This window comes from Tupaia chinensis, unplaced genomic scaffold, assembly GCF_000334495.1.
Source record: "Tupaia chinensis unplaced genomic scaffold, TupChi_1.0 Scaffold000532_1, whole genome shotgun sequence".
Classification (NCBI taxonomy): Eukaryota; Metazoa; Chordata; class Mammalia; order Scandentia; family Tupaiidae; genus Tupaia; species Tupaia belangeri.
The window spans coordinates 7,271,068-7,282,315 of NW_006160045.1; the positions used below are offsets into that span (position 1 = coordinate 7,271,068).

At 52.5% G+C, this 11,248-nt stretch overlaps 1 protein-coding gene across 1 annotated transcript in view; it reads right to left on the reverse strand.

The window, feature by feature from the left end:
* COQ8A (coenzyme Q8A) overlaps nt 1-8,412 on the reverse strand; it is a 64,478-nt gene extending 56,066 nt beyond the window's left edge. Inside the window, exon 1 of the mRNA XM_006157246.3 lies at nt 8,272-8,412. The gene's annotated coding sequence lies outside the window, so the exon portion shown is untranslated. The remainder of the gene's footprint in view (nt 1-8,271) is intronic.
* Between the last annotated feature and the right edge of the window lie 2,836 nt (nt 8,413-11,248).

An 11,248-nucleotide genomic window follows, 5' to 3' on the forward strand; every position in this document is an offset into this window, starting at 1 on the left:
GTTACCATCACTGCCACCACAGACACTCCAGAGTGAAGCTCAGACGTGGTGAGATCAGAGGGAGGTGAAGGAGATCAGTGTAGACGGGCCTGTCATTTATAACCCTGCTCTCCCTGCCAGGCCCAGTACCACACCTGAGTCAGCGCGAGAGGCTGGGCCGGGGGACAGTCGCCCTCGCCAGGGCACCAGCGAGGATAGCGCCGTGGGGTGAGGCTTCTTTCAGGAGAGGCGGAACCTGAGACCAGCAGGACACACACCCCTGGTCCTGAAATGTGTGAAGGTACCACGTGAATTCAAGGAGCTGCGGGGGCCCTCGCTCGACTCTCGGCTCTTCCCTCTTCAGCCTTCCCATCTGCAGATCCAAATCTTCCAACCTGTTCTTAAGTGATCTTCTTGCTCACAGATGTCTTTTCTCTTCAAACTGAGATCTCTGTGGGGAGGCCCTTGTCTCAGACTCCTCAGACCCCTTCTGTCCCCAGCCCTCCCCACACGCAGACTGATTCCGATGCACAAAGCACAAGTGTCACCTGCACTCACAAACCACTGTCACACACGAGGGTGAATGAGGGCGCTGGAGCTGAGGTTGGAGGACTTCTTTTAACGTGAAACCAGACATTTAAGGGACTGACTTTTAATTAGGCCAGAATACCGAGGGTGGCCGTGGTCGGCTGAATAACGGCTCTCCAAGGATGTCTGTGTCTCAGCGCTCAGAACCTGTGGATACGTTACCAGCACATGAAACTTGGTGGATGTGACCCTGATCCAAGGTAGCGATCCCGACCCAGAGATTATCCGGCGCCCAATGTAACAAGAGGCCTTAGAAGAAGAGAGTCAGAGGGATGTGAGACAGAAGCAGGGGTTAGAAAGGTGCCATCCTGAGGGAGAGGCTGCAAGCCAAGGAATGTGGGCAGCCTCTAGATGGGACGGGAACCTCTGCTCTGAAACCTCCAGAAGGAACCAGGCCGCCTCACGCCTTGATCTTAGCTGTCTTAGCCCAGTGAGACCCACTCAGACTTCCAACCTGCAACACTGTGAGATAATAAATCTGTGTTGGTTAAAGCCACAAAGCCTGTGGCAATTAGTTCTAGCACTGAAATATTAAATACAAAGTGAAATTTGTTTGGAAGATTAGGAATAGGAAGCCTGTGCTCGGTGCCCAGACTGTAGTAAGTGCGTGCTCAACGATGTCATGGGTAGCTAACGCAATGGCTATTTACAATAAATAAATAAAAGGCGAATCATTAGATTAAGGAAAGGGACTACATTCTAGAATAACTTCCAAATCATTCTTATAAAATAACAGTGTGCTCAGCCCTGCACAGACAGTACTGGGCTGGGTGCAGGCACATCCCACAGGTGACCTTGGGCACACCGCTCCTCTCCTTTAGGCCTCCCTTTCCTCACTTCCTCGTGTGTAAAAAGAGAAGGTTGACCTCCCACAGGCGAGTCACAGCATATTCTCATTCTTGATGACAGAGCCCTGTCGTCATCCGTATAAATACGCCCTGCTCCTCTACAAGCCTCTCTCCCAGGGTCGGCTCGATATTCAAGCCATTGGTTAGCACGCACTTACTACATACGGGGCACTGTACACAGGCTTCGTATTCCTACTCTTTCAAAACATTTTCACTTTGTATTTCATATTTCAGTGAAATAGTAGTAATAAGAAGAATAGCTAGTGGGCCAGCCAGTGGTGTGGTGGTTAAGGCAGCTGGATCCCACGTGGCCAACTGTGTGGTTCCAGTCCCAGATCCAGTGGCTTGATGAACCTGCTGGGAGCATGTGTGCATGCATGCCCAAAATCCCAAGAGGAGAATGGAGGAGGAATGATTGTGGCATGTCCATCCCCCCCGTGGAGGAATGTTTTCTCACCTTTCCTCTCTCCCTTTCACCAGTGAACACACGCACTACACTCTGGCACATTAAAACAACAACAACAACAAGAAAAGAAAAAAAAAAGATTAGCTACCATTTATTATTCCCTGTCTGTGTGCCTGTCACTTTACATCATGCCCAATGCTCACGTCAGCCCCTCAAGGTACTATCATCCCCACTCCCTGGTGAGACAACAAAAGCTGATTGAGGTTAAGAAATACCCTCTAGTCCTGACGCCTGTCCACATCAGCCCGTCTGCAGAGTCCAGTCCTCCCTTCATACCGCCTCAGAAGCCGAGAGCAGATGAGAAATGCTACAAATCAGTAACTTCCGAAAAAATCAATACTCAGTCTCCAGGAGTCATAAATAATGCTCATACCCTGGAAAATATGTCTACATTGTCACAGGAAATTATGAGTCATAAGAATCTAGGAACCAGCCAAGCTCTCAAAGGACATCTGGCCAAACTCCCCTCTCTGGAAAGTTCCCCGGCAGCATCCCCTCAGCACCCGTGGTCTCATCCAGTAGAGGCAAAGTTGGTTCTGGAGCCTGTCCAGTCTACATAAAAGGTGGAAAGAGATGGGAACCCACACTGAGACCACCTCTAGTTGTGCAAGAGCTAGAAGGTGCTGTCGGGCACATGGCCTTCAGTCCTGTCACAGACACCCAGGACCAACCCTTTTCAGCATTACCTCCAAGTGCCATCCAGGGGCCACGCATGAACACCGGCACATGTCGCTGGGATAGAGTCCGGTCAACACATCCTGCCACCATGGCCCTACATGTGAATGCAAAATCTCGACAGCTTCTCAAACCCGTGAGTTAACCCAGACCAGGGACAACCAAGACAGACAGCTGTCTCATTACCAAGGGCGAGGAGAAGAGGCTCAGTAGGGAGAGAAGTAATGACAGGCCTTCTCTGCTGATCTCTGCTCTCCTTGAGGAAACTCCAGAACTAAAGTCATCAGCCCAGGCCTAGCTGCCAGGCCCCAAGACGCCTTTGTAGTGACCTCCCCCACCTCCTTCCAGGCCTCCACACGCCAGCCAGAAGAGACCTCTCCCCACAGCCATGCACATCCACGTGTCCTACTTCTATGTGCTGTTCCCTCCTTCGGGATACAGCTTCCCCTGTTAGGACTCAACCCATCCTGCTAGACTAGTAAACCTCCCACTCAAGTCACATCCTTTCCTCTAAATTTCCTCTCTCTTCAGCCTAGGTCCTTATAATGCCCTGAAGGACTCTGTACCTGGCCTGTGGCCTTTACTGCCTGATAAGCTCCTGGACAGAGGGGACCTCTCTTTCCCAGTTCTGTGTCCCCACAGGGCCTAGCACTGTGCCTGGTACACACCAGGAGCTTAATGCCTATGTGAGTCACTGAGGCAGGCCCAGGTCCCCAGGTGTTCCCTAGCTTACTGAGTCCCCTCATCTATAACCCAGAACAAGATAATGGGGGATGCTGAGCACCAGCAAGATGTTCTTTCTGTCCACAACCACACTGACCCCCCAGCATGCACCACTGTAACAGGGCAGTAGCAACACCCCTGGTTAAAGAGCGATTCTTGTTAAGAGCGCAGTGGGACGAGCTTCCAAGCCGCCTTGAGAAGCTCGCTCATGGTGGGCACGCAGACGCAGGGAAGGAGCGTGGGGATGCCATCACTCTACGGCTTCCTCTGTTTTGCCCGTCCCTTGTCTATAAGGAGACTGAAACGGTAGGAGAGGGAGAAAAGAGAGCAGGCAGTGGATCCTCAGAAGGCAAATCTGCCCTGAGACACGGCACACCTACTGGGACAAGTGTCCAGCCCTTTGCTGGACCAAATGTTGGCTGTAAACACCTCAGGCAGCAAGGGCCACAGATTTTTTTTTCAGTCTCAGAAAGAGCTGAGGTGTCTGCTCCAGCATCTGTCGAACAGTAACCACCTGGCTCACAGGGCAATCTGCTCTTGCTCTCACCCTCCTCCAAGCTGGTCACAGTGCCAAACAGAAAATGTGCCAGGCAGAGAACACCAGGCTTGACCCCAGGCTCAGGGCTTTATCTGACCATGCCTTTCCATGTGAATGGCCCCCGGGGCCCCTGATCCAGCCTAGCGATGGCAGGGACACTGCTTCTGGGTCCTCTACTTCCTGACACCACATGCAATGATGAGGTTCTGCTCGGCCACCGAGCACAGGTGACCTCGGGCACACCGCTCCTCTCCTTTAGGCCTCCCTTTCCTCACTTCCTCGTGTGTAAAAAGAGAAGGTTGACCCAGATGATCCCCAGTTCCCAGAGGGGAGGACAGGGCTGTTGCTCCCTGGAGCGCAACAAGTCCACAAGGAGAGCACACAGGGGTGTTCCGAAAACTGGGCTTTACTGGGGTCCGGAAAGAACAGTGCTCAAAGGGATTCAGGCACTGACCCTTCCCGACATTCTATGAGAATAGCGAGAGGTGAGGGAAAGACACCCCCATGCCACCTGCGCTGTCTTCACCAAGGCAGACCTGGAAATCCTATAGCCGCTCTCTCAGGAAACACACCTCCGAGAAGGTCCAGTGAACAAAGCAGAGGTGGTGAGAGGAAGGCCTGGTCCTTCTCAGACTGCCGGGGAACACCTCCCCACCTCCCTTCCGCTCACACGTGCTAACACTCTCACACTCGCTCACTCCTGTGGCAGACAGCCAGCCCCTCGGAGGGTGACAGGAGCAGGGCACTAAGGGGAACCTACGACAGAGCACAGGCCGGGCTTTCTCTGCAGCCCCACCCAGCCCACCCTGTCCCCGTCACCTCACTCTCCACGGCACACCTCTGCTTCCCCAGTACAGGGGCCATCAAATGTGGGCACCCTCAGATTCTTGTCCCTGTCTCAGACGCTTCCCCAGCCTTTCCTACCCTCTCTCTCCTCCCACACTGACCAGTTCTCTCCTTCCCTGGAGAGCACCTTGCCCATGACCAGGACCTCTCTCTTCTTTGGTCTTCACTCTCCTTTCACAAGGTCTTCCCCCCCGAGCCACACACCCACCCCAGCTCTCCCCACATACCAAATATAAACCCCTCCTGCCGACTCCGCTCCTCTGCCAGCCTCTGGCCACAGCCAACGTCTCCCCAGGACAGAGTGCACCTGCTGTCTTTCTGCTCCTTCGGCATGTGCTGTCTGCCTTGGCCTCCAGCCACCCCTGATTGCTGGAGTCAGGGGGTGTCCTCAGTCCGCCCCCACCTCCATTTTCGTCAGGGTTTCCTATGGGGCCCATATCTCCTCAGCTTCCTTCACCAGCTCCTCGTCCTCCACCTACCCGCTGGCCCTCGAGCCTCCCTGTACATCTGCCTGTACCAGCTGGGCTCCTGCTGATGCCTCCCTGTCCTCAGGTCGGGCCGGTACTCTCAGCCAAGTAAGCCACCTCCAGAACCTCACCCCATCGGTGGTCCATGGGCAACTAGGAAGGGCGCAGGGGAATTTTAGATGGCAATGGACTGGTCCCATACCCTGACTATGACAGCGGTTACATAATGATATGTATTTGCCAAACTCTGCAGACCTGCACACTACCACATGAATTTACAGTATGCAAACCATATTTCAATTCTAAAACTATGGGAAAAAATAGTCCCACAGGCACCTCATCCCATCTCATCTAAACTAACAACACCATCTTCCCTTAACAGCTCTTCCTCCTTCTGCACCCTGTTTTCAGTAATAACATCATTAGCCAGCCCCTGCCCTGGTCCTGTATCCAACCAGTCAATTAGTCTGGAAATTTCACCCACATAAATTTTCTTGAGTCTATGCTTCAGGTCTACCACCCCCTACCACCTAGGACTCAGGTCCCCCTCTCTTCTCAAGAACCATCTCCCTGGGCTCCCACCCCTCCCACAGGTACAATTCTGAAAGGGGCAGGACCCTCACACTGCCCTACACCCACCAGTTATCCCAAGGTCCTGGGGGTTGTTTAACAGGAATGCTAGAACTATTTCCAGATGCCACTGTCAAATCAAGACAACCCTCTGTCTAAATATTCCTGACTAATTTTGCACTCAGCTCTTGTTTCAACTGACAAAGATAATGACTCAGTGTCCACGGCTCTTGACGGTGGAAAATTATCCTGCCAAGTGTTGAGCTTCCCAATAATAGACTTCTCTAAACTTCTTGTTGAGAATGCAGAAGTGACCTCCCTTCCTGATTCTTTTCAACAGGCAACAAAGAGTACCCAAAAGACACCCCAATAGACCAAGGAGTGTTACAGGAAAATCCTGACAAATCCCCACAGGATCAACCAACAACAAGAAAGAGAAATTTATCGTTGGGCCTTGGGGTATTTTTCCTTGCCCTGTGTAATAATCACAGTTTTTCAGCTTTTCTGCCTGCCTGTCTGTTTGGGACTTAGAAGTTTGGGGCATAAATTCTGAAGGCAAAATCTAGACTCAGAAGTAAAGCATCTTTCTTGGCACAGAAAGAATGGCTGTCTTTGACATTGGTGCTTTAATCAACTATGAAAGAACCCCACAAGTTACACACATGTCCACGGGGCACTATTCACTCCTGGAGGGGCAGATCATGCCTGTGAATACACAAGTACGTGTGCAATGCAGCCACTCTCTAAAGCCACAGGCCTGGCCCCTCCCACCTCATGAGACACAGAGATGTCTGAGCAACATTTGAGGAAGAGTAAGGCATCGTCTTGGAAAAGGCACTTGTGGATACCTGACCAGCATTACAGGCAGCCTAAACTAGTTTGCTCACTATTTAAAAACTGGCCCATACCTACGTAATGGGCAATCCCCAAAGTCTTGCAAGTTCCCAGAGACAGATACTGTCAGTCTTTCACTCCTTTGCACAAAACCCAGCCTGTCACTGCCATGCACCCGCAGACACAGCAAATGCCCCCGGGTTTCTCCCTTCCATCTCCACTGGCAGGCTTCACGGCTGTCCCAGGTGCACAGGTGAGGTCTCCTTAATGCCCAACTACCCAGCTTCTGCCGCTTGTTTAGGGCAGGGGCACAACACTGTCTTCTGCCTGAACCTCTCACTCACCTGCAGGTCCCAGAGAGGCCCCTGACAGCACAGGGGGACCGTTTTTAGAGTCTTACCTCAGTGGTTCTCTTAACCAAGGGCAATTGTGTCCTTCAGAGCAAACGTCGAGATGTCTGAGTGTCACAACCGGGGTGGCCCTAGTCTACTGGACAGAAGTCAGGAATACTGGCTCTACAATGCACAGGCCAGGCCCCCACAGCAAAGGAGTACGGGTTCCAAATGCCATTTGTCCAGAGGTTCGGGAACTCTGTCCTGGGTGACACACCAACTGCCTGGCTCTCTTCCTTTCAGGTGTCCGAGGTCAGGCCTACTCTAACAATTCTGCATTGTCCACAGGCTAAACGACACACTCAATCAAGTCTGTTCCGGGTCCTTAAGATGCTTCTCCTGAAAACCCCAGCCCTCCTTTCCTCCGTTCTCAGGAAAAGGGTTTTCCTCCAAAAGGGGCAGCCTCCTGCCAGCTCTGTCAGGATGGCACACGCATCCACAGTGTGGCAACTGGGAGGCTGGCATCAACGCATTTCAAATCCTTTGGCAGAGAGGTAGGCCTGGGCATGACCTGCCCCTTAGTCCCATCGTGTACAGCCAAGGCCCAAGTGATCGTGGATGGTTGTTTCACCAGGTGCAGCCCAACCTTGGCTGACAGTGTCTCACCTTCAGGGGCCTGACAGCGCTCACTGAAGTGCAGGGTCCCAGGACCCTCACCTGCCCCTGCCCCTGCCCCTGTAGCATTCCCATCACCTAAGGCACAGAGGAGAACCACGCTGGGTTTGGCACGGAGCTGTTGCCTCTGCAGAGTGGTAATGAGTCAGGGAAAGGCCCGAGTTCAGGGAACTAAGCCCAAGCCACTCACAGGACCCCCAGTGTTTAGAGAAGTAGGAGGAAGGACCTCAGGTAAGCCAACGGAGGAAAGAATCACAAACGGCCTGGTTTTCCAAGTTCCACCAAAACCCTCACCTGTGAAACCCAACAGCTGGCTCGGGTCAATGGAGTCAAAGATCGGACCCAAGCCTGCAGCCCGCGGAAGTCAGAGCCCCCGAGACACAATGCAGAGAGCTCTGGGAGTGAAGAGAATCATTATCATGAGAACGCAAGGCAGAAACGCAGCAGTGGCACGGAAGCAGGCGGGCGCGGTCCTGGGACCTAAGGATCCGCACGTGGCCCTGGTGGTCGCGATAAGTCAGGCCCCGCGAGCTGAGAGCATGGGGATGGGATCCTCCACACTGCTCCTGGTGCGCGCCAAACGCGTCTGACCCTCGTGACGAATAAATGTCGCACAGGGGAAGCTGCGCTGTCATTTGACGAGGATGCAAGGGCCCAGGCAGGCATTGAGCCCAGCTCTGGCCGAAGCCAGACAGTCTGAGCATGCGGCGCCAGTGGGTGGCAACCTTACCTGGCTGCAGCTGCAGGAAACGAGGTCTGTGGTCGCCTTCCCGCCGCCTCTGCGTGCTCGCAGCAGCCACAGCGCCCCGCACGCGCCTCGCATCTGTTTACCAACTAGCCAGAGCCCTGGAGGCCCAGCGCGGCTGGCCCCGCCCTACGGCGATCCCATTGGCTGTGTCTCTGACACCGGCCGAACGCCGCGAGGCGTAGAGGAGCGTGCTCGGCCCGTGCTCCCGGCTCACAGCCAATCGGAACCGAGGGCGGAGCGAACGGAGCCAATGGGAGGCCGCCCTAGCGGCAGGGCCCAGGTCTTTCCTTTCCACCTCCCAGAGGCCCTTTTCCCCAGTTACGAAAGCAGTGCCGAAGGCCAGGCTGTAGGGCCGCGCGCGTGCGCCCTGTGAACTGGCCCTTTTCCGCCGCGCAGCTCTGTGGCTGCAATTTCCCTGCTGGTGCTCTCGGGGGCGCCCAGCGGGCCTGGGAGTGCCGGGCTTGGAAGGATCGGAGGGCTTGGAAGGAGCGGGTGAGGAGTTCCGGGCTAGACCTGCTCACTGCTCTCCCTCTAGGTGCAGAGGATCCCTTTCCCAGTTTCCACAAAAAGCCCTTGGAGAAGGGGAAAGCGTGGCAGGCAGGGCGGATTGCACTTCCATGTACGTCGTCCCCTCCTACTTGATCCTGCTTTCTTCTCCTGGAAACGGGAGGCTTTACCAGCCGAGCCCGCGAGCTGGGGCACCGCAGGCTGGGCGGAGCTAGGAGCAAGGGTAAAGAGAGAGGTCACTGGAGGCGTTTGTGGTCGCCCGCTGCACCTCGGTGACAACCTGGGACAGGCTACCCGCAAAAGGAGCTGAGCTGGAAGCAGAGCAGCTGCGGCCGGTTCAATCGGCTGGCCTTTCGGCGGGCAGTCCAGTGAGGACCACCAGTAAACACATTTGTCCTCCTTGCTCCTCACTCTGCCCCGTGAGAGAATGAAGGTTGGAGTCAAGGGCTGGCCGTTCCACCCATGATTTACAAACGCTGGGTCTGCAGCTCTGTCCAGAGTCGTTAGTGGTCCTTGGGGAAAAGAGAAAAATAACAATTTGCTGAATTTTTTCTAAAATGAAATACTCAGACCAAAAGATTGTCCCCTTTTCTGGGACTCTAGGGGGAGGGAGATGTTAACATTTAATTTTGAACATCGCTTCTATTATTACTTGGAGAAATTTAAAGGTGACAGGGTTATGTTGATGCCTAAAGTTGGGGGGTCAGGGTAATTTGGTATGATGAAATCCAGAAGTGAACCTAACCACAGTTCCTTGTTGACCACTTGGAGCTTGGCTTCTCGGACGTCTGACCTGAGTTTATCCAGCCTGGTCCCAGAAGAACAGAATCCTGAGCTCCCTTCTTCCTGGGCATAGGGAATGGATTTCTTTCAAGAATAGGGGCTATTTTGTGGCTTCTCTAGCTAGGACTTGGGTGCTGGTGGGTGCTCCTCTCTGCGCAGACATTCACAGACCTTCCTCACAATCCAAATTCTCCTTCATCTTCTTCACACAAAATACAAAGTAAATAATAATAACAATATAATCTTTTTTTATGAGAAGGAGAGAAAGGCATTCCCAGCAAGGTCCCCAACACCTTTACCCACTGCTAGTCTCCTGGCCTGGCTCATGGGCACAGCACCTGGCATGCCCAGGGAGGTCCCAGGAAGCAAACCCTAGACCTTTCTCACACGGGTCCAGGTGCATTATCACTGCACTGGCCAGCCCACCTTAATTTACCGTCTAAGAAATTCACCGAGCACAACTCTCAGATGGGGAGAAAATGTCCTGAGGTGCATTTGAAGAATTATCATTTTCATGCTCCACACTCCCTAATTGTTTTCAACATTAGAAGTCTTACTGATTCCTGAGCCATTTGGAGTATTAAACTTGTAGTTAGGAATAACAAAGTAAAACTCTGTGGCATTTGAAACCAGTCATGTGGGCCAGCAGGTGGTGCAGAGGTTAAGGCAAAATGAGCCCACACGTGCCAACTGGGTGATTGGAGTCCCAGACCTGTTGACTTGAAAATCACACTGGGTGTGTGTGCCCAAAATCCCAAGAGGAGAATGCAGGAGGAGGGATTGCAGCACGGCCATTCCCTCTGGGGAGTGATTTCTCATTCTCTTTCTGGTAAGCACATACGCCCTATAGCCAAAGCTAAAATAAATACACTTACCAAGCCAACAGGTGGTGTGGAGGTTACAACAGTGGATCCCACATGTCTATCTGTGTAGTTTGAGTCATGGGCCTTGTGGCTGGAAAATCATGGGGAGGAGGGGGTATGTGTAACCATGTCCAAAATCCTGAGAGAATAGAGGAGAAGGGATTATGGCGTGTCCATCCCACCTGGAGGTTCATGTCTCACTTTCCCTCTCCCTGTCTCTGTCTCTCTCCAACACACGTGCCCTACTGCAAAAACCTAAAGTAAAGGGGGGGTGTTAATTAATTTATTTAAGGATTTCATTAGGTAATAAATACACTTACTGGGGCTGACAGGTGCCATGGTGGTTAAGGGCACTAGATTCCCACGTGGCCAACCGCAGTTCGAGTCTCAGACCTGGTGGCTTGCTTTCTCCCTTTCCCTTTTCCTTTCTCTGTGTCTCTCTGGGCAAGTTAAAAAATAATACTAATGAGTGGAATTAACTAAATAAATAATTATTTTAAAAAAATAAATACACTTACTGTAACTGGATCATATGAGAACCAAAGTGACCATGTTACACTGTTTTAAGAGTCCATCTTAACAGATTAAACCTTAGGAAAATCTGCCTAGACTCCACTGGCTCCCTTTCACATGACCGTCTGAGATGTTTTTATCAACTTTAAGAAATTACAAAGGCACACCTCGTTCTAAACCAGGACCTAGGGATCGTCCTGACTGACTCCATTTGCTTCTGGTGCTTTGATAACCAATTCCTTATCTTTACGCCTCTTGGAGAAAACGGAAACCGGTCATTCAACCCTGTCCTG